The sequence below is a fragment of the Haliotis rufescens genome, unplaced genomic scaffold, assembly GCF_023055435.1.
Source record: "Haliotis rufescens isolate VD_foot unplaced genomic scaffold, xgHalRufe1.0.p SCAF_16, whole genome shotgun sequence".
NCBI classification, from domain to species: domain Eukaryota; kingdom Metazoa; phylum Mollusca; class Gastropoda; order Lepetellida; family Haliotidae; genus Haliotis; species Haliotis rufescens.
In genome coordinates this window covers 5,636,078-5,663,606 of record NW_025963846.1, presented here as the reverse complement: position 1 = coordinate 5,663,606, position 27,529 = coordinate 5,636,078, and positions in this window count along the sequence as shown.

The window sequence follows — 27,529 nt, the reverse complement described above, 5'->3', positions numbered from 1 at the left end:
AGGAATGTTTTCTCAGCAATCAATGCCTCGAAATGTCCCTACGGAAATTCTTCTGCCTCAAGGGTGTCTTTGTGACAGTGAAATGTCACTGAACGTATCCTCAGCAATGAATGAATAGAAATATCCTCTTCAAACTCTTCTGTCTCAAGGGTGTCGTCGTGACAGTGAAGTGCCATTCAATATTATCTTGGCAATCATCGCCTCGAGATGTCATAGAACCCTTCTGTCTCAAATGTGTCTTCGTGGCAATGAAATGCCATTCAATATAATCTTCATCATAAATGCCTCGAAACGTCAGAGAATACTTCTTAATCCAAGGTGTCTTCGTGACAGTGAAGTGTCACTGAACGTATCCTCAGCAATGAATGAATAGACATATCCTCTTTAAACTCTTCTGTCTCAAGGGTGTCGTCGTGACAATCAAGTGCCACTCAGTATAATCTTGCAATCAATGCCTCGAGATGTCAGAGAATTCTTCTGCATCCAAGGTGTCTACGTGACAATGAAGTGTCACTGAATGTATTCTCAGCAATCAATGCCTCGAAACGTCCTCATGGAATTCTTCTGCCTCAAGGGTGTTTTCCTGACAGTGAAGTGTCACCGAACGTATCTCCCGCAATGAATGAATAGAAATATCCTCTTCAAACTCTTCTGTCTCAAATGTGTCTTCGTGGCAATGAAATGCCATTCAATATAATCTTCACCATAAATGCCTCAAGATGTCAGAGAATTCTTCTAAATCCAAGGTGTCTTCGTGACAGTGAAGTGTCACTGAATGTATTCATAGCAATCAATGTCTCAAAACGTCCTGATGGAATTCTTCTGCCTCCAGGGTGTTTTCCTGACATTGAAGTGTCACTGAACGTATCCTCAGCAATGAATGAATAGAAATATCCTCTTCAAACTCTTCTGTCTCAAGAGTGTCGTCGTGACAATCAAGTGCCACTCAATATAATCTTCACCATATATGCCTCGAGATGTCATAGAATTCTTCTGCATCCAAGGTGTCTTCGTGACATTGAAGTGCCACTCAATATTATCTTGGCAATCAATGCCTCGAGATGTCATAGAATTCTTCTGCATTCAAGGTGTCTTCGTGACAGTGAAGTGTAAAGGAATGTATTCATAGCAATCAATGAATCTAAATGTCTTCAGGTATTTCTTCTGCCTCCAGGTTGTCTTTGTGACAGTGAAGTGTCACTGAATATATTCTTAGCAATACATGCCTCGAAAGATCCTCTTCAAACTCTTCTGTCTCAAGGGTGTCTTCGTGACAATGAAGTGCCACTCAATATATTCTTGGCAATCAATGCCTGGAAATATCATGGAACTCTTCTGCATCCAAGGTGTCTTCGTGACAGTGAAGTGTCACTGAATGTATTCTTTGCAATCAATGAATCAAAATGACTTGATGGAATTCTTCTGCCTCCAGGGTGTTTTCCTGACAGCGAAGTGTCACTGTACGTCTCCTCAGCAATGAATGAATGGAAATATCCTCTTCAAACTCTTCTGTCTCAAGGGTGTCTTCGTGGCAGTGAAGTGCCATTCAATATAAAGTTGGCAATCAATGCCTCGAGATGTCATAGAACTCTTCTACATCCAAGGTGACTTCGTGACAGTGAGTGGTCACTGAATGTATTCATAGCAATGAATGAATCGAAATATCTTCTTCAAACTCTTCTCTCTCAAGGGTGTCTTCGTGACAATGAAGTGCCACTCAATATAATCTTGACCATTCATGCCTCGAGATGTCAGAGAAATCTTCTGCATCCAAGGTGTCTTTGTGACAGTGAAGTGTCACTGAATGTATTCTTAGCAATCAATGCCTCGAAATGTCCCCACGGAATTCTTCTTCCTCCAGGGTGTCTTTGTGACAGTGAAATGTCACTGAACGTATCCTCAGCAATGAATGCATAAAAATATCCCCTTTCAACTCTTCTTTCTCAGGGGTATCTTCGTGTCAATGAAGTGCCATTCAATGTAATCTTGACAATTAATGCCTCGAGATATCATAGAATTCTTCTAAATCCAAGGTGTCTTCGTGACAGTGAAGTGTCACTGAATGTATTCATAGCAATGAATGAATCGAAATATCCTCTTCAAACTCTTCTATCTCGAATGTGTCTTCGTGACAGTGAAGTGCCATTCAATATAATCTTCACCATAAATGCCTCAAGATGTCAGAGAATTCTTCTGCACCCAAGGTGTCTACGTGACAATGAAGTGTCGAGGAATGTATTCTCAGCAATCAATGCCTCGAAACGTCCTCATGGAATTCTTCTGCCTCCAGGGTGTTTTCCTGACAGTGAAGTGTCACCGAACGTATCTCCCGCAATGAATGAATAGAAATATCCTCTTCAAACTCTTCTGTCTCAAATGTGTCTTCGTGGCAATGAAATGCCATTCAATATAATCTTCACCATAAATGCCTCAAGATGTCAGAGAATTCTTCTAAATCCAAGGTGTCTTCGTGACAGTGAAGTGTCACTGAATGTATTCTTAGCAATCAATGCCTCGAAATGTCCCCACGGAATTCTTCTTCCTCCAGGGTGTCTTTGTGACAGTGAAATGTCACTGAACGTATCCTCAGCAATGAATGCATAAAAATATCCCCTTTAAACTCTTCTTTCTCAGGGGTATCTTCGTGTCAATGAAGTGCCATTCAATGTAATCTTGACAATTAATGCCTCGAGATATCATAGAATTCTTCTAAATCCAAGGTGTCTTCGTGACAGTGAAGTGTCACTGAATGTATTCATAGCAATGAATGAATCGAAATATCCTCTTCAAACTCTTCTATCTCGAATGTGTCTTCGTGACAGTGAAGTGCCACTCAGCATAATCTTGCAATCAATGCCTCGAGATGTCAGAGAATTCTTCTAAATCCAAGGTGTCTACGTGACAATGAAGTGTCGAGGAATGTATTCTCAGCAATCAATGCCTCGAAACGTCCTCATGGAATTCTTCTGCCTCATGGGTGTTTTCCTGACAGTGAAGTGTCACCGAACGTATCTCCCGCAATGAATGAATAGAAATATCCTCTTCAAACTCTTCTGTCTCAAATGTGTCTTCGTGGCAATGAAATGCCATTCAATATAATCTTCACCATAAATGCCTCAAGATGTCAGAGAATTCTTCTAAATCCAAGGTGTCTTCGTGACAGTGAAGTGTCACTGAATGTATTCATAGCAATCAATGTCTCGAAACGTCCTCATGGAATTCTTCTGCATCCAGGGTGTTTTCCTGACAGCGAAGTGTCACTGTACGTATCCTCAGCAATGAATGAATGGAAATATCCTCTTCAAACTCTTCTGTCTCAAGGGTGTCTTCGTGGCAGTGAAGAGCCATTCAATATAAAGTTGGCAATCAATGCCTCGAGATGTCATAGAACTCTTCTACATCCAAGGTGACTTCGTGACAGTGAGTGGTCACTCAATGTATTCATAGCAATGAATGAATCGAAATATCTTCTTCAAACTCTTCTGTCTCAAGAGTGTCGTCGTGACAATCAAGTGCCACTCAATATAATCTTCACCATATATGCCTCGAGATGTCATAGAATTCTTCTGCATCCAAGGTGTCTTCGTGACAGTGAAGTGTCACTGAATGTATTTAATCAATGAATCGAAATATCCTCTTCAAACCCTTCTCTCTCAAGGGTGTCTTCGTGACAGTGAAGTGCCACTCAATATTATCTTGGCAATCAATGCCTCGAGATGTCATAGAATTCTTCTGCATTTCATGTGTCTTCGTGACAGTAAAGTGTAAAGGAATGTATTCATAGCAATCAATGAATCGAAATGTCCTCAGGTATTTCTTCTGCATCCAAGGTGTCTTCGTGACAGTGAAGTGTCACTGAATGTATTCTTTGCAATCAATGAATCAAAATGACTTGATGGCATTCTTCTGCCTCCAGGGTGTTTTCCTGACAGCGAAGTGTCACTGTACGTATCCTCAGCAATGAATGAATGGAAATATCCTCTTCAAACTCTTCTGTCTCAAGGGTGTCTTCGTGGCAGTGAAGTGCCATTCATAATAAAGTTGGCAATCAATGCCTCGTGATGTCATAGAACTCTTCTACATCCAAGGTGACTTCGTGACAATGAGTGGTCACTGAATGTATTCATAGCAATGAATGAATCGAAATATCTTCTTCAAACTCTTCTCTCTCAAGGGTGTCTTCGTGACAATGAAGTGTCACTCAATATAATCTTGACCATTCATGCCTCGAGATGTCAGAGAAATCTTCTGCATCCAAGGTGTCTTTGTGACAGTGAAGTGTCACTGAATGTATTTTTAGCAATCAATGCCTCGAAATGTCCCCACGGAATTCTTCTTCCTCCAGGGTGTCTTTGTGACAGTGAAATGTCACTGAACGTATCCTCAGCAATGAATGCATAGAAATATCCCCTTCAAACGCTTCTGTCTCAGGGGTATCTTCGTGGCAATGAAGTGCCATTCAATATAATCTTGACAATCAATGCCTCGATATGTCATAGAATTCTTCTAAATCCAAGGTGTCTTCGTGACAGTGAAGTGTCACTGAATGTATTCATAGCAATCAATGTCTCGAAACGTCCTGATGGAATTCTTCTGCCTCCAGGGTGTTTTCCTGACAGTGAAGTGTCACTGAACGTATCCTCAGCAATGAATGAATAGAAATATCCTCTTCAAACTCTTCTGTCTCAAATGTGTCTTCGTTGCAATGAAATGCCATTCAATATAATCTTCACCATAAATGCCTCAAGATGTCAGAGAATTCTTCTAAATCCAAGGTGTCTTCGTGACAGTGAAGTGTCACTGAATGTATTCATAGCAATCAATGTCTCGAAACGTCCTCATGGAATTCTTCTTCCTCCAGGGTGTCTTTGTGACAGTGAAATGTCACTTAACGTATCCTCAGCAATGAATGCATAAAAATATCCCCTTTAAACTCTTCTTTCTCAGGGGTATCTTCGTGTCAATGAAGTGCCATTCAATGTAATCTTGACAATTAATGCCTCGAGATATCATAGAATTCTTCTAAATCCAAGGTGTCTTCGTGACAGTGAAGTGTCACTGAATGTATTCATAGCAATGAATGAATCGAAATATCCTCTTCAAACTCTTCTATCTCGAATGTGTCTTCGTGACAGTGAAGTGCCACTCAGCATAATCTTGCAATCAATGCCTCGAGATGTCAGAGAATTCTTCTGCATCCAAGGTGTCTACGTGACAATGAAGTGTCGAGGAATGTATTCTCAGCAATCAATGCCTCGAAACGTCCTCATGGAATTCTTCTGCCTCATGGGTGTTTTCCTGACAGTGAAGTGTCACCGAACGTATCTCCCGCAATGAATGAATAGAAATATCCTCTTCAAACTCTTCTGTCTCAAATGTGTCTTCGTGGCAATGAAATGCCATTCAATATAATCTTCACCATAAATGCCTCAAGATGTCAGAGAATTCTTCTAAATCCAAGGTGTCTTCGTGACAGTGAAGTGTCACTGAATGTATTCATAGCAATCAATGTCTCGAAACGTCCTCATGGAATTCTTCTGCATCCAGGGTGTTTTCCTGACAGCGAAGTGTCACTGTACGTATCCTCAGCAATGAATGAATGGAAATATCCTCTTCAAACTCTTCTGTCTCAAGGGTGTCTTCGTGGCAGTGAAGAGCCATTCAATATAAAGTTGGCAATCAATGCCTCGAGATGTCATAGAACTCTTCTACATCCAAGGTGACTTCGTGACAGTGAGTGGTCACTGAATGTATTCATAGCAATGAATGAATCGAAATATCTTCTTCAAACTCTTCTGTCTCAAGAGTGTCGTCGTGACAATCAAGTGCCACTCAATATAATCTTCACCATATATGCCTCGAGATGTCATAGAATTCTTCTGCATCCAAGGTGTCTTCGTGACAGTGAAGTGTCACTGAATGTATTTAATCAATGAATCGAAATATCCTCTTCAAACCCTTCTCTCTCAAGGGTGTCTTCGTGACAGTGAAGTGCCACTCAATATTATCTTGGCAATCAATGCCTCGAGATGTCATAGAATTCTTCTAAATCCAAGGTGTCTTCGTGACAGTGAAGTGTCACTGAATGTATTCATAGCAATCAATGTCTCGAAACGTCATCATGGAATTCTTCTGCCTCCAGGGTGTTTTCCTGACAGTGAAGTGTCACTGAACGTATCCTCAGCAATGAATGAATAGAAATATCCTCTTCAAACTCTTCTGTCTCAAATGTGTCTTCGTGGCAATGAAATGCCATTCAATATAATCTTCACCATAAATGCCTCAAGATGTCAGAGAATTCTTCTAAATCCAAGGTGTCTTCGTGACAGTGAAGTGTCACTGAATGTATTCATAGCAATCAATGTCTCGAAACGTCCTCATGGAATTCTTCTGCCTCCAGGGTGTTTTCCTGACAGTGAAGTGTCACTGTACGTATCCTCAGCAATGAATGAATAGAAATATCCTCTTCAAACTCTTCTGTCTCAAGAGTGTCGTCGTGACAATCAAGTGCCACTCAATATAATCTTCACCATATATGCCTCGAGATGTCATAGAATTCTTCTGCATCCAAGGTGTCTTCGTGACAGTGAAGTGTCACTGAATGTATTTAATCAATGAATCGAAATATCCTCTTCAAACCCTTCTGTCTCAAGGGTGTCTTCGTGACAGTGAAGTGCCACTCAATATTATCTTGGCAATCAATGCCTCGAGATGTCATAGAATTCTTCTGCATTCAATGTGTCTTCGTGACAGTGAAGTGTAAAGGAATGTATTCATAGCAATCAATGAATCTAAATGTCTTCAGGTATTTCTTCTGCCTCCAGGTTGTCTTTGTGACAGTGAAATGTCACTGAATATATTTTTAGCAATACATGCCTCGAAAGATCCTCTTCAAACTCTTCTGTCTCAAGGGTGTCTTCGTGACAATGAAGTGCCACTCAATATATTCTTGGCAATCAATGCCTGGAAATATCATGGAACTCTTCTGCATCCAAGGTGTCTTCGTGACAGTGAAGTGTCACTGAATGTATTCTTTGCAATCAATGAATCAAAATGTCTTGATGGAATTCTTCTGCCTCCAGGGTGTTTTCCTGACAGCGAAGTGTCACTGAATGTATCCTCAGCAATGAATGAATGGAAATATCCTCTTCAATCTCTTCTGTCTCAAGGGTGTCTTCGTGGCAGTGAAGTGCCATTCATAATAAAGTTGGCAATCAATGCCTCGAAATGTCCCCACGGAATTCTTCTTCCTCCAGGTTGTCTTTGTGACAGTGAAATGTCACTGAATATATTTTTAGCAATACATGCCTCGAAAGATCCTCTTCAAACTCTTCTGTCTCAAGGGTGTCTTCGTGACAATGAAGTGCCACTCAATATATTCTTGGCAATCAATGCCTGGAAATATCATGGAACTCTTCTGCATCCAAGGTGTCTTCGTGACAGTGAAGTGTCACTGAATGTATTCATAGCAATCAATGTCTCGAAACGTCCTCATGGAATTCTTCTGCCTCCAGGGTGTTTTCCTGACAGTGAAGTGTCACTGAACGTATCCTCAGCAATGAATGAATGGAAATATCCTCTTCAAACTCTTCTGTCTCAAATGTGTCTTCGTTGCAATGAAATGCCATTCAATATAATCTTCACCATAAATGCCTCAAGATGTCAGAGAATTCTTCTAAATCCAAGGTGTCTTCGTGACAGTGAAGTGTCACTGAATGTATTCATAGCAATCAATGTCTCGAAACGTCCTCATGGAATTCTTCTGCCTCCAGGGTGTTTTCCTGACAGTGAAGTGTCACTGTACGTATCCTCAGCAATGAATGAATAGAAATATCCTCTTCAAGCTCTTCTGTCTCAAGAGTGTCGTCGTGACAATCAAGTGCCACTCAATATAATCTTCACCATATATGCCTCGAGATGTCATAGAATTCTTCTGCATCCAAGGTGTCTTTGTGACAGTGAAGTGTCACTGAATGTATTTAATCAATGAATCGAAATATCCTCTTCAAACCCTTCTGTCTCAAGGGTGTCTTCGTGGCAGTGAAGTGCCATTCATAATAAAGTTGGCAATCAATGCCTCGAGATGTCATAGAACTCTTCTGCATCCAAGGTGACTTCGTGACAGTGAGTGGTCACTGAATGTATTCATAGCAATGAATGAATCGAAATATCTTCTTCAAACTCTTCTCTCTCAAGGGCGTCTTCGTGACAATGAAGTGCCACTCAATTATAATCTTGACCATTCATGCCTCGAGATGTCATAGAATTCTTCTAAATCCAAGGTGTCTTCGTGACAGTGAAGTGTCACTGAATGTATTCATAGCAATCAATGTCTCGAAATGTCCCCACGGAATTCTTCTGCCTCCAGGGTGTCTTTGTGACAGTGAAATGTCACTGAACGTATCCTCAGCAATGAATGAATAGAAATATCCTCTTCAAACTCTTCTGTCTCAAGGGTGTCTTCGTGACAGTGAAGTGCCACTCAATATAATCTTGACAATCAATGCCTCGAGATGTCATAGAATTCTTCTGCATTCAATGTGTCTTCGTGACAGTGAAGTGTAAAGGAATGTATTCATAGCAATCAATGAATCGAAATGTCCTCAGGTATTTTTTCTGCCTCCAGGTTGTCTTCGTGACAGTGAAATGTCACTGAATATATTCTTAGCAATCAATGCCTCGAAATATCCTCTTCAAATTCTTCTGTCTCAAGGGTGTCTTCCTGACAATGAAGTGCCACTCAATATAATCTTGGCAATCAATGCCTCGAAATATCCTCATGAAATTCTTCTGTCTCAAAGGTTTCTCCGTATCATTGAAGTGTCTTTAAATGTATTTTTAGCAAGCAATGAATTGAAATGTCCTTTAAGAAACCTTATGCTTCGAAGCTGTCTTTGTGAACAGTGAAGTGCCACTTAATCCACTTTTTCCATTTAATGCCTCGAGATGTCCTTATGGAATTCTTCTGTTTAATGAGTGTCTTCGTAAAATTGAAATGTCAAACAATACAATCTTGGCAATCAATGCTTCGAGATTTCCTTTCAGAACTCTTCTGCATCCAGGGTGTCTTCGTGACAGTGAAATATCACTGAATATATTCTAAGCAATCAATTCCTCAAAATATCCTCTTAGAACTCTTCAGCCTGAAGGTTTCTTTGTGACAGTGAAGTGTCACTGAATGTATCCTCAGCAATCAATGTCTCGAAATGTCCTCAACGAATTCTTCTGTCTCAAGGGTGTCTCCGTAACAGTGAAGTGTCTTTGAATGTATTTTTAGCAATCAATGAATTGAAATGTCCTTTAAGAAACCTTATGCGTCCATGCTGTCTTTATGACAGTGAAGTGCCACTAAATTTAATCTTGGCAATCAATGCCTCGAGATGTCTTCAAGGAATTCGTCTGCCTCCAGGGTGTCTTCGTGCCTGTGATGTGTCACTGAGTATCTTCTTGGCATTCATTGCCTCAAGATTCGTAATGTCACTGTTTTCCCTCCAGGGTGTGTTCGTGCCAGAGAAGTGCCAATTAATAATTCTTGGCAAACAATGCCTCGAAATGTGCACTTTGATCTCTTCTGCCTCCATAGCGCCTTCGTGACAGTCAATTTCAACTGAATATCTTATTAGCAGCATCACTGCATTCATAAGTCTTCTTGACCCCCTTTTGCCTCCAGTGTGTGACCGTCGTTATCCAATGGTCGGACATGCTTCAGGCGGATACAAAGAGGCTGACACTGCCTCTGACAACCAAACAATCCCCGATTTTGAACCTAAATCTAAAAAATTTGGAAGTGTCTTTCTATAAAGTGATGCGCCTACGTGCAGGTTGTTAGTGCGGGTTAGTGCAGGTTAGTACAGTGTTAAGTCTCTGAACCTAACGTGCCTCAGAAGCATACCCGACCCTTAGATCGAGGTCTCCAGAGGTCTTATTTGGTACCAGTGACCATGGGAGTTGGGAAACCTGGTCCTGGAGAGTCTCATGGTGATGCCTTTTGCCTCAATGATGTCTTATGGCAGACATATTCCTAAAGGGGTCTTGTTGGTCATTTTCTGCCCCCAGAAGTCTTGTTGGCACTCTAATGCTTCCTGTGTTTCTTTGTGACAGTCAATTGCCACTGAACAGCTTCTTGGCAAACCTTGCCTCCAGAAGTCTCCTTGCAACTCGTCTATGTCTCGTCTGTGATTTGTTACAGACTATCCTCTTGGACCTCAATGTTTCCAGAAGAAATCAAGGCACTTTTCAGCCTCAATGGTGTGGTCGTGAAGTGCCACTGAATATCTTCTTGACAATCATTTGTTCAAGAGTTCTTGGATGTCTTCTTTACAGTGAATTGTCACCGAATATCTGCAAGGAAATAATTGCTTCATGAACTGCAGGACGTCGTCGTGAAAGTACATTTTCACTGAAAATCCTTTTGGCAATCCTAACTCATAGATTACTTATTGGCCCTGTCCTGCCTCCAGGGTGTCTTCGTGACAGTGAAGTGTCACTGAATATCTTTTCAGCAATCAATGCCTCGAAATGTCCTCTTAGCACACTTCTGCCTTCAGTTTGTCTTCGTGAAAGTGAATTACCACTGAATTTCCTCTTAGCAATCAATGCATCGACATGTCCTCTTGAAACGTTTCTACTTCCAGGGTGTCTTCGTGACAGTGAAGTGTCATTGAATTTATTCTTAGCAATCAATGCCTCGAAATGACCTCTTAAACCTCTTCTGCATCCAAGGAGTCTTCGTGACAGAAGTGCCACTTGAATTTATTCTTAGCATTCAATGCCTCGAAATGGCTTATAAGATCTCTTCTACAGTGTCTTCATGACAGAGAAGTCACTTGGTATATTCTTGGCAATCAATGCCTCGAAATGTCTTCTTGGATCTCTTGTGCCTCCAGAGCGTCTACGTGTCAGTGAAATGTCACTGACTATCTTCTTAGCAATCAATGCCTCAACATGTCCTCCACTGCCTGTAAAGTGTCTTCGTGACAGTGAGGTGTCATTGAATATATTCTTAACAATCATTGCCTCGAAATGTCCTATTCGATCTCTTCTGCTGTCTCTTCATGACAGGGAAGTGACACTTGGTACATTCTTGGCAATCAATGACTCGAAATATGCACTTTGATCTCTTCTGCCCCCAGGGTGTCTTCGTGATAGTGAAGTGTCATTGAATATATTCTTAGCAATCATTGCCTTGAAATGTCCTATTAGATCTCTTCTGCTGTCTCCTCATGACATAGAAGTGCCACTCAATATAATCTTGGTAATGAATGCGTCGAGTTGTCATGAAACTCTTCTGCCTCCAGGGTGTCTTCGTGACAGTAAAGTGTCACTGAATATCTTCTTAGCAATCAATGCCTCGAAATGTCCTCTTAGAAATCTTCTACCTCCAGGATGTCTTTGTGACAGTGGTTGGCTGGTTTGTTGTTTAACGCCGCACTCAGCAATATTCCATATGACTATATGACGGCTGTCTGTAAATAATCGAGTCTGGACCAGACAATCCAGTGATTAATATCTTGAGCATCGATACACGCAATTGGGATCGATGACATGCATCAACCAAGTCAGCGAGCCTGACCACCCGATCCCGTTAGTCGCCTTTTACGACAAGCAGAGTCACCTTTTACGGTAAGCATGGGTTGCTGAAGACCTGTTCTACCCCGGAATCTTCACGGGTCTTTTGTGACAGTGAAGTATCATTGAATATATTCTTAGCAATCATTGCCTCGAAATGTCCTATTAGATCTCTTCTACATTGTCTTCGTGTCAGAGAAGTGTCACTTGGTACATTCATGGCAATCAATGACTCGAAATATGCACTTTGATCTCTTCTGCCCCCAGAGTGTCTTCGTGGCAGTGAAATATCACTGACTATCTTCTTAGCAATCAATGCCTCAAAATGTCTTCTCAGAAATCTACTGCCTGTAGGGTGGCTTCGTGACAGTGAAATATCATTGAATATATTCTTAGTAATCAATGCCTCGAAATGTCCTCTTAGAAATCTTATGCTCCCAGGGTGTATTCGTGTCAGAAAAGTGCCACTTGATACATTCTTAGCAATCAATGCCTCGAGATGTGCAGTTTCATCTCTTCTGCCTCTCGTGTGTCTTCGTGATAGTGAAGTGTCATTGAATATATTCTTAGCAATCATTGCCTCGAAATGTCCTATTAGATCTCTTCTGCTGTCTCCTCGTGACATAGAAGTGCCACTCAATATAATCTTGGTAATGAATGTGTCGAGTTGTCATGAAAGTCTTCTGCCTCCAGGGTGTCTTCGTGACAGTAAAGTGTCACTGAATATCTTCTTAGCAATCAATTCCTCGAAATGTCCTCTTAGAAATCTTATGCTCCCAGGGTGTATTCGTGTCAGAAAAGTGCCACTTGATACATTCTTAGCAATCAATGCCTCGAGATGTGCAGTTTCATCTCTTCTGCCTCTCGTGTGTCTTCGTGACATTGAAGAGTCATTGAATATCCTTTTAGCAATGAATGCACCGACCTGTCCTCTTGGAGGCTTTCTGCCTCTAAAGTGTCTTCGTGACAGTGAAGTGTCAATAAATATCTTTTTAGCAATCAATGCCTCGAAATGTCCAATCAGAAAACTTCTGCCTACAGGGTGCCTTCGTGACAGTGACGAGTCACTGAATATCTTTTTAGCAATTAATGCCTCAAAATGTCCTCTTAGATCTCTTCTGGGATGTATTCGTGCCGGTGAGGTGCCACGTGTCACTGAATAGCATCTCAGCAGTCAATGCCTCGAAATGTTATCTGAGAAATCGTCTGCCTTCAGGGTGTCTTCGTGACAGTCCTATTGGATCTCTTCAACCCCCAGGTTGTCTTCGTGACAGAGAAGTGCCACTGAATACATTCTTTGCAATCATTGCTTCGAAATGTCCTCTTAGATCTCTTCTCGGCATTCTTCCTCCCAGTGAGGTGTCACTGAATATCTTCTCAGCAGTCAATGCCTCGAAATGTTCTCTTAGAAATCTGCCTTCAGGATGTCTTCGTTACAGTCCTGATGGAACTCTTCTGCCTCTAGGGTGTCTTCGTGACAGTGAAATGTCATTGAATATATTCTTAGCAATCAATGCCTCGAAATGTCCTCTCAAAAATCTTCTGCCTCCAGGGCGTCTTCGTGGCAGAGAAGTGTCACTTGGTATACTCTTGGCAATCAATGCTTCAAAATGTGCTCTTAGAATTCTTCAGTCTCCAGGTTGTCTTCGTGACTGAAGTGCCACTCAAAATATTTTTGACAAATTAAAAACTTCACATTTTTAAAAGTAATCCCATATATCACATACAACGGACAAATGTATCAGAGAAGGTACTTTTTAATCATTAATGTCGAAAGAAGGATTTGAATTAACGGTGGTAACCATAATTTGTTCCAAGCACTTACGGTATTCGGTAATAACATCAACAGTTCAAATCATAAGTCCCAAGCACGAGAATCTGCTGGCACACAAGTTCAGTAGCGTGTATGGCCACCATCTGCGTTGACAACTGCCACACAACGCCTCCGCATGGACCTTTTGATGCTTATGAACACATGATCGGGAAGACGCCATTGTTGCTGCAAAATGGTGCCAAGATCTTGCTAATTCTGTGGTTGGTTCTGGAGAGTGCGCAGACTTCTGCCAAGAGCATCCCAGACGAGTTCGATGGGATTGAGGTCGGGAGACCTTGACGGCCAGTCCATGACGTTGACTCCCGCATTCGGAAGGAAATTCCTTGTCAAAATTGCTTTATGGGGTCTGGCATTGTCGTGTTAGAAGATCAAACCGGGTGCATGTGCTGCCATAAAAGGCAGAAGTTCTGGTGCCAGTACCTGGTCCCGGTAAGCAGCAGCGTTGAGGTTGCCACTGATGACAAGAGGCCTGGAACGTGCATTGCCACAGAAAGCACCACACACCATGACACTTCCGCCTCGAAATCTGTCATCTTCCTGTACACAACACTAGGCGTAACGTTCATGACGGCGCCTCCAGACCCTCGCCCTACCATCAGCAAATCGAAGATTAAATAAGGATTCATCACTGAAGACGACTTGATTCCAATTCCTCTGAGTCCATTGTAAGTGTCGCTATGCCCACAACTGACGTTGACGTCTGTGTAATTGAGTCAGAATCGGCCCGCTGTATGGCCGTCGTGCTTGAAGGTGAGCAGTTCTCAGACGGTTTCGAACAGTTTGCGCACTCAGTCTACCCCTAAACAGTTCATTTCTGGTTGATGTACCTGTCAAAAATCGGTTACGGAGGTGATGTAAGACAATCTGACGATCCTTTTGCATGTGACGTCACACGTGGTCGGCCTGGCCGAGGGCGATCAGCGGTGGTACCCGTTTGCTGTAGACGCGTCTGTAAATCATTAACAGTCCGTCGGCTACAACCCATCGTCCTTGCGACTTCAGCTACGGACGTTCCTGACTGCAACATGCCGATGGCACGTTCACGTTTCACATTTGAAAGGCGTGGCATGACAAATGGCCGTAAAGACTTTTGTTTTCTTGTGTTTTTCTTTTTTGTTGTTAATGACTGCTTACAAGTATGGCTGAAAACACGTGTGGTATTATGGCCACGTGACCAGTTGCAGGTGAAAAACCACTTTTGCCACTATAGTGCTGTGCACATGATTTTGATCGATTCACCTGCACAAAATGGGTGTTATCTGAAGACAATACGTGGACATTACTGTTTAAATACACAATAAGGGCCCACAATGATAACTTGTCAAAAAGTTAAAGTTTTAGGATTGTGAAGTTGTTAACTTGGTTCAATATATTTACGTATTTCTTTGAAAGTAATGCTTACTTATTCTGGGTATGCAATCAACAAAACCTATGGGTACAAAATCACTACATTTCAACCGGATTTCATTGGAGTGATGGGATAGTAAAAAGGAGATATATCGCCTGTAGGTTTCCTTTTCACATTTTAAAAAAAGAATCGGTTTTTTTCCATGTTTGTGCTACCTTTTTCTTGAGAGCTGCAACATGGATTCTTTCCAAATGTAAGAAACACATTCTATTATAATAAAAAAAGGTGAAGTCCAAATGTTGATTTTGATATGTGTATTTTATGAAACAATATTATTTTCTTACAAGTTGTGAATGTGGTTTTTTTAATTCAACATTGTGCGACCTTAAAAGTGAGAACTGCCACATGGGTTCTCTTCAAATTTAAGGAACACTTTTTTATATTCATTGGAGAGATGCATTCCTAAGGTTGATTTTGATATGTTCATTTTATGAAACAATATGATTTTTTTTCATCTTTTGAACACAGAATGTTTTTTTTATTTTCTGTTTGTGCTACCTTTTACTTGATAGCTGCTAAATGGATTCTTTCCAAGTGTGAGAAACACTTTCTATACTAATAGAAGAGGTGCGGTCCAAATGTTAATTTTGATATGTGTATTTTATGAAACAATATGATTTTTTGCATGTTTTGAACACAGAATTTTTGTTTTGATGCTATGTTTGTGCTACCTTTTACTTGAGAACTGTTGCATGGATTCTTTCCAAATGTGAGAAACATTTTCTATACTAATAGAAGAGGTGCGGTCCAAATGTTGATTTTGATATGTCTATTTTATGAAACAATCTAATTCTTTGCATGTTTTGAACACAGCATGTTGTTTTTTTAATTCAACATTGTGAGACCTTTAACTTGAGAACTACTACATGGATTCTTTCTATACAAATGGGAGTTGTGCATTGATTTTGATATGTTGATTTTACGAAACAATATGATTTCTTTCATGTTTTTAACTGAGAATGTGTTTTTTAATTCAACATTGTGCAACCTTTGACTTGAGATATCAGTTGGAGAGATGTATTGCAAAAGTTGATTTTGATATGTTGATTTTATGAAACAATATGAAATTCTTGAAAATGTTTTGAACATAGAACTTGAGATCTCCCACATGGATTCTTTCCAAATGTAAGAAATTCTTTCTATACTAATAGAAGAGGTGCAGTGCAAATGTTGATTTTCATATCTGTATGTTATTAAACAGTATGATTTTTTTCATATTTTGTCCATGTCACCTTCCCAGTTTTAGCAGTTTTGAACAGTTTAATGACTTTGACGGGGGGAGGTAGCACTGTTGAGATTTTTTTTAGACATCAAATTATTATTTGGGGGAAGGCAACTTTTTAATGTCAAAATATGTCCCTTTCCTTGTAATTTTATAATATTTGTGTCATTGTTTTATTCAGTTACCAAGGCAAAAGCAGTGACCATGGATAAGGTTGAAGATCATCCCTGTGATAAGTTCGTCTGATTCCTCATTTGAGGACTGAAAAGGTTCCTCAACCACTTGGCCCAAGTTCTGACTTGTCATTTAACAAATAGATAGAGTTCACCTAAACCAGAATTCTATTGTCATTTTGTTGCTGTCATCATATTTTTTAATGGATCAAGGCAATCAATCATAGGACATCCGATGCATGGACTATTTTGCCTGTCTCAGTGTTGCTCTCAATGCTGAATGTATTGGGTAAGGCCAAGGAAAATTAAATGTTTCAATTTGTGCCGGGCTTATTGTCTGATGGTTTTTAATTTGCAAACTCGTGGGGAAATAATATATCTTTTAATAGTGTTGAAACATTTGTGAACAATTTGCGCATAGTCTTGAAAGTTGTTTTGGAAAGTAAATATTATATCACGAAATTATGCATGTAATTATAACCATTTTGAATTTTGTCTTGGCCGTATTTGAAACTATGTATACCGAGGTACCCTGCCAGAAGACAGCACATTTAATTGACATACTCTTTCATGGATAGAGTTCAGAGTGAATTCAGCTTGCAGAATTTACTGCTTGATACCTGATATTTTAACCAGATTGGTACAAACATTTCAAGCTGCCTGGGAGGTATTGAGTAATAAAACAGGCGTAATCTAACGTTGGACCAACGATGTCTATCAACGTTGGGCCAACGTTGTTTTGACGGACGGCATAACGTCAGACTTCTTTCTGTTATGTGTCATGTGCCCTGTGATCTGTGTCGTGTAATATTTTGTGTGATATCTGATGTGATTAATTGCATATCTGTGATGTGTGATGTGCCATGTACCATATGAGTTATGTATCCTGTGATCTGTGTCATGTAATGTTTTCGTTTGTGATATGTGATATGATTATTTGTATATACGTGATTTGCAATGTGACATGTGTCATGTATCCTGTCATATGTCTCATGGAATGTTTTGGGGGTTTTTTTGTATGCAATCAATTAATCTTATATGTGTAATGTGTGATGTACCATGTACCATGTGTGTTATTTATCCTGTGATCTGTGTCATGTAATGTTTATGTTTGTGATATGCGATGTGGTTGATTTTAAATGTGCCATGTACCATATGTGTCATACATCCAGTGATATGTATCATGTAACGTATTTTCGTGATATGTGATTCATTGTACATTTATTATGTGCCATGTGCCATATGTGTCATGTACCCTTTGATCTATTGAGAGCTGAGATATTAATTGGAGAGATGTCGGGCAAACGTTGATTTTGGTGTGTTTATTTTATGAAACAATATGATTTTGTAGATGTTTTGAACTTAGAATGTGTTTTTCTATTCAACATTGTTCGACCTTTAACTTGATATATTAATTGGAGAGATGTCGTGCAAAGGTTGATTTTGATATGTTTATTTTATGAAACGATATGAAATTTTCACATGTTTTGAATACAGAATGTTGTTTTAAATTCTATGTTTGTGCTACCTTTTACTTGAGAGCTCCTGAATGGATTCTTTCCAATTCGAGGAACACTTTCCATACAAATGGGAGTGGTGCATTGCACATCTTGATTTTGATATGTATATTTTATGAAACAATATGATTTTTTACATGTTTTTAACTGAGAATGTGTTTTTTAATTCAACATTGTGCGACCTTTGACTTGAGATATCAGTTGGAGAGATGTATTGCAAAAGTTGATTTTGATATGTTGATTTTATGAAACAATATGAAATTCTTGAAAATGTTTTGAACATAGAATGTTTTTCTTTAATTATTCTATGTTTGTGCTACCTTTTACTTGAGAGCTCCCACATGGATTCTTTCCAAATGTACGAAACTCTTTCTATACAAATAGAAGAGATGCAGTGCAAATGTTGATTTTCATATATGTATTTTATTAAACAGTATGATTTTTTCATATTTTGAACCTAGAATGTTGTTTTAATTCTATGTTTGTGCTAGCTTTTACTTGAGAACTGCTGCATGGATTCTTTCCAAATGTGAGAAACACTTTCTATACAAATATGAGAGGTGCAGTACAAATGTTGATTTTGATATGTGTATTTTCGGAACAAATATTGTTTGAATGCGTTGAGGTTACCCTTCTTCATTTAAGTGTTAAAAGCTTTTCTGCCAATGTATGATCCAAGAGCATCTTGGTTTTACTGTCCATGTCACCTTCCCAGTTTTAGCAGTTTTGAACAGTTTAATGACTTGGACGGGTGGAGATAGCACTGCTGAGATTTTTTTCAGACATCAAATTATTATTTAGGGGAAGGCAACTTTTTAATGTCAAAATATGTCCCTTTCCTTGTAATTTTTTAATATTTGTGTCATTGTTTTATTCAGTTACCAAGGCAAAAGCAGTGACCATGGATAAGGTTGAAGATCATCCCTGTGATAAGTTCGTCTGATTCCTCATTTGAGGACTGAAAAGGTTCCTCAACCACTTGGCCCAAGTTCTGACTTGTCATTTAACAAATAAATAATGGTCACCTAAACCAGAATTCGACTGTCATTTTGTCGCTGTCATAATATTTTTTAATGGATTAAGGCAATCAATCATAGGACATCCGATGCATGGACTATTTTGCCTGTCTCAGTGTTGCTCTCAATGTTGAATGTATTGGGTAAGGCCAAGGAAAATTAAATGTTTCAATTTGTGCCGGGCTTATTGTCTGATGGTTTTTAATTTGCAAACTCGTGGGGAAATAATATATCTTTTAATAGTGTTGAAACATTTGTGAACAATTTGCGCATAGTCTTGAAAGTTGTTTTGGAAAGTAAATATTATATCACGAAATTATACATGTAATTATAACCATTTTGAATTTTGTCTTGGCCGTATTTGAAACTATGTATACCGAGGTACCCTGCCAGAAGACAGCACATTTAATTGACATACTCTTTCATGGATAGAGTTCAGAGTGAATTCAGCTTGCAGAATTTACTGCTTGATACCTGATATTTTAATCAGATTGGTACAAACATTTCAAGCTGCCTTGGAGGTATTGAGTAATAAAACAGGCGTAATCTAACGTTGGACCAACGATGTCTATCAACGTTGGGCCAACGTTGTTTTGACGGACGGCACAACGTCTGACTTCTTTCTTGGATGTGTCATGTACCCTGTGATCTGTGCCGTGCAATATTTGTTTGTAATATCTGATGTGATTAATTGCATATTTGTGATGTGTGATGTGCCATGTACCATATGTGTCATGTATCCTGTGATCTGTGTCATGTAATGTTTTCGTTTGTGATATGTGATATGATTATTTGTATATACGTGATTTGCCATGTGACATGGGTCATGTATCCTGTCATATGTCTCATGGAATGCTTTGGGGTTTTTTATATGCAATTCGATTAATTTTATATGTGTGATGTGTGATGTACCATGTACCATGTGTGTTATTTATCCTGTGATCTGTGTCATGTAATGTTTTCGTTTGTGATATGTGATATGTGATATGATTATTTGTAAATACGTGATTTGCCATGTGACATATGTGTCATTTATCCTGTCATATGTCTCATGGAATGCTTTGGGTTTTTTTTATATGCAATGCGATTAATTTTATATGTGTGATGTGTGATGTGTGATGTGTGATGTACCATGTGTGTTATGTATCCAGTGATCTGTGTCATGTAATGTTTATGTTTGTGATATGTGATATGTGATATGATTATTTAAAAATACGTGATTTGCCATGTGACATATGTGTCATGTATCCTGTCATATGTCTCATGGAATGTTTTGGGGTTTTTAATATGCAATTCGATTAATTTTATATGTGTGATGTGTGATGTACCATGTACCATGTGTGTTATGTATCCAGTGATCTGTGTCATGTAATGTTTATGTTTGTGATATGCGATGTGATTGATTTTAAATGTGCCATGTACCATATGTGTCATAAATCCAGTGATATGTGTCATGTAACGTATTTTCGTGATATGTGACTATTGTACATTTATAATGTGCCATGTGCCATATGTATCATGTACCCTTTGATCTGTGTCATGTAATTTTTTTTATGCCATATGTGATGTGATTAAGTGTTAATGTATGATGTTCCCTGCAATAATATATACAAACATCTTTGATAATAAAAATTTAGATATTTCCTTTTTTAATGATATCCCCAATCTAAAAGGGCGGGTTGATAAAGCCATACCAAGGATATACGTCTGTCCGTCCTTCCAAATACATTTTGTGTGTGAGTGCAGTGAAAAGGTTCATTTTGATATGTGTATTTTATGAAACAATATGATTATTTACTTGTTTTGAACTTAGAATGTTTTTTTTAATTCAACATTGTGCGATCTTTAACTTGAGATATTAATTGGAGAGATGCGTGCAAAGGTTGATTTTGATGTGTTTATTTTTATGAAAGAATATGATTTTGTATATGTTTTGAACTTAGAATGTGTTTTTTAATTCAAAATTGTGCTACCTTTAACCGGAGAACTGCTACATGGATTCTTTCCAAATTTGAGGAACACTTTCTATACAAATAGGAGAGGTGAAGAGCAAAGCTTGATTTTCATAAGTGTATTTTTTATGAAACAATATGATTTTGTAGATGTTTTGAACTTAGAATGTTTTATTTTAATTCATCATTGTGCGACCTTTAAGTTGAGATATTAATTGGAGAGATGTCGGGCAAACGTTGATTTTGGTGTGTTTATTTTATGAAACAATACGATTTTGTAGATGTTTTGAACTTAGAATGTGTTTTTCTATTCAACATTGTTCGACCTTTAACTTGATATATTAATTGGAGAGATGTCGTGCAAAGGTTGATTTTGATATGTTTATTTTTTGAAACAATATGAAATTTTCACATGTTTTGAATACAGAATGTTGTTTTAAATTCTATGTGTGTGCTACCTTTTACTTGAGAGCTCCTGAATGGATTCTTTCCAATTCGAGGAACACTTTCCATACAAATGGGAGTGGTGCATTGCAAATCTTGATTTTGATATGTATATTTTATGAAACAATATGATTTTTTACATGTTTTTAACTGAGAATGTGTTTTTTTAATTCAACATTGTGCGACCTTTGACTTGAGATATCAGTTGGAGAGATGTATTGCAAAAGTTGATTTTGATATGTTGATTTTATGAAACAATATGAAATTCTTGAAAATGTTTTGAACATAATTATTCTATGTTTGTGCTACCTTTTACTTGAGAGCTCCCACATGGATTCTTTCCAAATGTACGAAACTCTTTCTATACAAATAGAAGAGATACAGTGCAAATGTTGATTTTCATATATGTATTTTATTAAACAGTATGATTTTTTGCATATTTCGAACCTAGAATGTTGTTTTTAATTCTATGTTTGTGCTAGCTTTTACTTGAGAACTGCAGCATGGATTCTTTCCAAATGTGAGAAACACTTTCTATACAAATATGAGAGGTGCAGTACAAATGTTGATTTTGATATGTGTATTTTCGGAACAAAGATTGTTTGAATGAGTTGAGGTTACCCTTCTTCATTTTAGTGTTAAAAGCTTTTCTGCCAATGTATGATCCAAGAGCATCTAGGTTTTACTGTCCATCTCACCTTCCCAGTTTTAGCAGTTTTGAACAGTTTAATGACTTGGACGGGTGGAGGTAGCACTGTTGAGATTTTTTTCAGACATCAAATTATTATTTAGGGGAAGGCAACTTTTTAATGTCAAAATATGTCCCATTCCTTGTAATTTTATAATATTTGTGTCATTGTTTTATTCAGTTACCAAGGCAAAAGCAGTGACCATGGATAAGGTTGAAGATCATCCCTGTGATAAGTTCGTCTGATTCCTCATTTGAGGACTGAAAAGGTTCCTCAACCACTTGGCCCAAGTTCTGACTTGTCATTTAACAAATAAATAAAGGTCACCTAAACCAGAATTCGACTGTCATTTTGTCGCTGTCATAATTATTTTTTAATGGATTAAGGCAATCAATCATAGGACATCCGATGCATGGACTATTTTGCCTGTCTCAGTGTTGCTCTCAATGCTGAATGTATTGGGTAAGGCCAAAGAAAATTAAATGTTTCAATTTGTGCCGGGCTTATTGTCTGATGGTTTTTAATTTGCAAACTCGTGGGGAAATAATATATCTTTTAATAGTGTTGAAACATTTGTGAACAATTTGCGCATAGTCTTGAAAGTTGTTTTGGAAAGTAAATATTATATCACGAAATTATGCATGTAATTATAACCATTTTGAATTTTGTCTTGGCCGTATTTGAAACTATGTATACCGAGGTACCCTGCCAGAAGACAGCACATTTAATTGACATACTCTTTCATGGATAGAGTTCAGAGTGAATTCAGCTTGCAGAATTTACTGCTTGATACCTTATATTTTAATCAGATTGGTACAAACATTTCAAGCTGCCTGGGAGGTATTGAGTAATAAAACAGGCGTATTCTAACGTTGGACCAACGGTGTCTATCAACGTTGGGCCAACGTTGTTTTGACGGACGGCACAACGTCTGACTTCTTTCTTGGATGTGCCATGTACCCTGTGATCTGTGCCGTGTAATATTTGTTTGTAATATCTGATGTGATTAATTACATATTTGTGATGTGTGATGTGCCATGTACCATATGTGTCATGTATCCTGTGATCTGTGTCATGTAATGTTTTCGTTTGTGATATGTGATATGATTATTTGTATATACGTGATTTGCCATGTGACATGGGTCATGTATCCTGTCATATGTCTCATGGAATGCTTTGGGGTTTTTTATATGCAATTCGATTAATTTTATATGTGTGATGTGTGATGTACCATGTACCATGTGTGTTATTTATCCTGTGATCTGTGTCATGTAATGTTTTCGTTTGTGATATGTGATATGATTATTTGTAAATACGTGATTTGCCATGTGACATATGTGTCATGTATCCTGTCATATGTCTCATGGAATGCTTTGGGTTTTTTTTATTTGCAATGCGATTAATTTTATATGTGTGATGTGTGATGTGTGATGTACCATGTACCATGTATGTTATGTATCCAGTGATCTGTGTCATGTAATGTTTATGTTTGTGATATGCGATGTGATTGATTTTAAATGTGCCATGTACCATATGTGTCATGTAACGTATTTTCGTGATATGTGATTCATTGTACATTTATAATGTGCCATGTGCCATATGTGTCATGTACCCTTTGATCTATTGAGAGTTGAGATATTAATTGGAGAGATGTCGGGCAAACGTTGATTTTGGTGTGTTTATTTTATGAAACAATACGATTTTGTAGATGTTTTGAACTTAGAATGTGTTTTTCTATTCAACATTGTTCGACCTTTAACTTGATATATTAATTGGAGAGATGTCGTGCAAAGGTTGATTTTGATATGTTTATTTTATGAAACAATATGAAATTTTCACATGTTTTGAATACAGAATGTTGTTTTAAATTCTATGTGTGTGCTACCTTTTACTTGAGAGCTCCTGAATGGATTCTTTCCAATTCGAGGAACACTTTCCATACAAATGGGAGTGGTGCATTGCAAATCTTGATTTTGATATGTATATTTTATGAAACAATATGATTTTTTACATGTTTTTAACTGAGAATGTGTTTTTTTAATTCAACATTGTGCGACCTTTGACTTGAGATATCAGTTGGAGAGATGTATTGCAAAAGTTGATTTTGATATGTTGATTTTATGAAACAATATGAAATTCTTGAAAATGTTTTGAACATAGAATGTTTTTCTTTAATTATTCTATGTTTGTGCTACCTTTTACTTGAGAGCTCCCACATGGATTCTTTCCAAATGTAAGAAACTCTTTCTATACAAATAGAAGAGGTGCAGTGCAAATGTTGATTTTCATATATGTATTTTATTAAACAGTATGATTTTTTCATATTTTGAACCTAGAATGTTGTTTTTAATTCTATGTTTGTGCTAGCTTTTACTTGAGAACTGCTGCATGGATTCTTTCCAAATGTGAGAAACACTTTCTATACAAATATGAGAGGTGCAGTACAAATGTTGATTTTGATATGTGTATTTTCGGAACAAATATTGTTTGAATGAGTTGAGGTTACCCTTCTTCATTTAAGTGTTAAAAGCTTTTCTGCCAATGTATGATCCAAGAGCATCTTGGTTTTACTGTCCATGTCACCTTCCCAGTTTTAGCAGTTTTGAACAGTTTAATGACTTGGACGGGTGGAGATAGCACTGCTGAGATTTTTTTCAGACATCAAATTATTATTTAGGGGAAGGCAACTTTTTAATGTCAAAATATGTCCCTTTCCTTGTAATTTTATAATATGTGTGTCATTGTTTTATTCAGTTACCAAGGCAAAAGCAGTGACCATGGATAAGGTTGAAGATCATCCCTGTGATAAGTTCGTCTGATTCCTCTTTTGAGGACTGAAAAGGTTCCTCAACCACTTGGCCCAAGTTCTGACTTGTCATTTAACAAATAAATAAAGGTCACCTAAACCAGAATTCGACTGTCATTTTGTCGCTGTCATAATATTTTTTAATGGATTAAGGCAATCAATCATAGGACATCCGATGCATGGACTATTTTGCCTGTCTCAGTGTTGCTCTCAATGCTGAATGTATTGGGTAAGGCCAAGGAAAATTAAATGTTTCAATTTGTGCCGGGCTTATTGTCTGATGGTTTTTAATTTGCAAACTCGTGGGGAAATAATATATCTTTTAATAGTGTTGAAAGATTTGTGAACAATTTGCGCATAGTCTTGAAAGTTGTTTTGGAAAGTAAATATTATATCACGAAATTATGCATGTAATTATAACCATTTTGAATTTTGTCTTGGCCGTATTTGAAACTATGTATACCGAGGTACCCTGCCAGAAGACAGCACATTTAATTGACATACTCTTTCATGGATAGAGTTCAGAGTGAATTCAGCTTGCAGAATTTACTGCTTGATACCTTATATTTTAATCAGATTGGTACAAACATTTCAAGCTGCCTGTGAGGTATTGAGTAATAAAACAGGCGTATTCTAACGTTGGACCAACGGTGTCTATCAACGTTGAGCCAACGTTGTTTTGACGGACGGCACAACGTCTGACTTCTTTCTTGGATGTGCCATGTACCCTGTGATCTGTGCCGTGTAATATTTGTTTGTAATATCTGATGTGATTAATTGCATATTTGTGATGTGTGATGTGCCATGTACCATATGTGTCATGTATCCTGTGATCTGTGTCATGTAATGTTTTCGTTTGTGATATGTGATATGATTATTTGTATATACGTGATTTGCCATGTGACATGGGTCATGTATCCTGTCATATGTCTCATGGAATGCTTTGGGGTTTTTTACATGCAATTCGATTAATTTTATATGTGTGATGTGTGATGTACCATGTACCATGTGTGTTATTTATCCTGTGATCTGTGTCATGTAATGTTTTCGTTTGTGATATGTGATATGTGATATGATTATTTGTAAATACGTGATTTGCCATGTGACATATGTGTCATGTATCCTGTCATATGTCTCATGGAATGCTTTGGGGTTTTTTTTATATGCAATGCGATTAATTTTATATGTGTGATGTGTGATGTGTGATGTGTGATGTACCATGTGTGTTATGTATCCAGTGATCTGTGTCATGTAATGTTTATGTTTGTGATATGCGATGTGATTGATTTTAAATGTGCCATGTACCATATGTGTCATGTATCCAGTGATATGTGTCATGTAACGTATTTTCGTGATATGTGATTCATTGTACATTTATGATGTGCCATGTGCCATGTGCCATGTGCCATATGTGTCATGTACCCTTTGATCTATTGAGAGTTGAGATATTAATTGGAGAGATGTCGGGCAAACGTTGATTTTGGTGTGTTTATTTTATGAAACAATACGATTTTGTAGATGTTTTGAACTTAGAATGTGTTTTTCTATTCAACATTGTTCGACCTTTAACTTGATATATTAATTGGAGAGATGTCGTGCAAAGGTTGATTTTGATATGTTTATTTTATGAAACGATATGAAATTTTCACATGTTTTGAATACAGAATGTTGTTTTAAATTCTATGTGTGTGCTACCTTTTACTTGAGAGCTCCTGAATGGATTCTTTCCAATTCGAGGAACACTTTCCATACAAATGGGAGTGGTGCATTGCAAATCTTGATTTTGATATGTATATTTTATGAAACAATATGATTTTTTACATGTTTTTAACTGAGAATGTGTTTTTTTAATTCAACATTGTGCGACCTTTGACTTGAGATATCAGTTGGAGAGATGTATTGCAAAAGTTGATTTTGATATGTTGATTTTATGAAACAATATGAAATTCTTGAAAATGTTTTGAACATAGAATGTTTTTCTTTAATTATTCTATGTTTGTGCTACCTTTTACTTGAGAGCTCCCACATGGATTCTTTCCAAATGTAAGAAACTCTTTCTATACAAATAGAAGAGATGCAGTGCAAATGTTGATTTTCATATATGTATTTTATTAAACAGTATGATTTTTTTCATATTTTGAACCTAGAATGTTGTTTTTAATTCTATGTTTGTGCTAGCTTTTGCTTGAGAACTGCTGCATGGATTCTTTCCAAATGTGAGAAACACTTTCTATACAAATATGAGAGGTGCAGTACAAATGTTGATTTTGATATGTGTATTTTCGGAACAAATATTGTTTGAATGCGTTGAGGTTACCCTTCTTCATTTAAGTGTTAAAAGCTTTTCTGCCAATGTATGATCCAAGAGCATCTTGGTTTTACTGTCCATGTCACCTTCCCAGTTTTAGCAGTTTTGAACAGTTTAATGACTTGGACGGGTGGAGGTGCACTGCTGAGATTTTTTTCAGACATCAAATTATTATTTAGGGGAAGGCAACTTTTTAATGTCAAAATATGTCCCTTTCCTTGTAATTTTATAATATGTGTGTCATTGTTTTATTCAGTTACCAAGGCAAAAGCAGTGACCATGGATAAGGTTGAAGATCATCCCTGTGATAAGTTCGTCTGATTCCTCATTTGAGGACTGAAAAGGTTCCTCAATTACTTGGCCCAAGTTCTGACTTGTCATGTAACAAATAAATAAAGGTCACCTAAACCAGAATTCGACTGTCATTTTGTCGCTGTCATAATATTTTTTAATGGATTAAGGCAATCAATCATAGGACATCCGATGCATGGACTATTTTGCCTGTCTCAGTGTTGCTCTCAATGCTGAATGTATTGGGTAAGGTCAAGGAAAATTAAATGTTTCAATTTGTGCCGGGCTTATTGTCTGATGG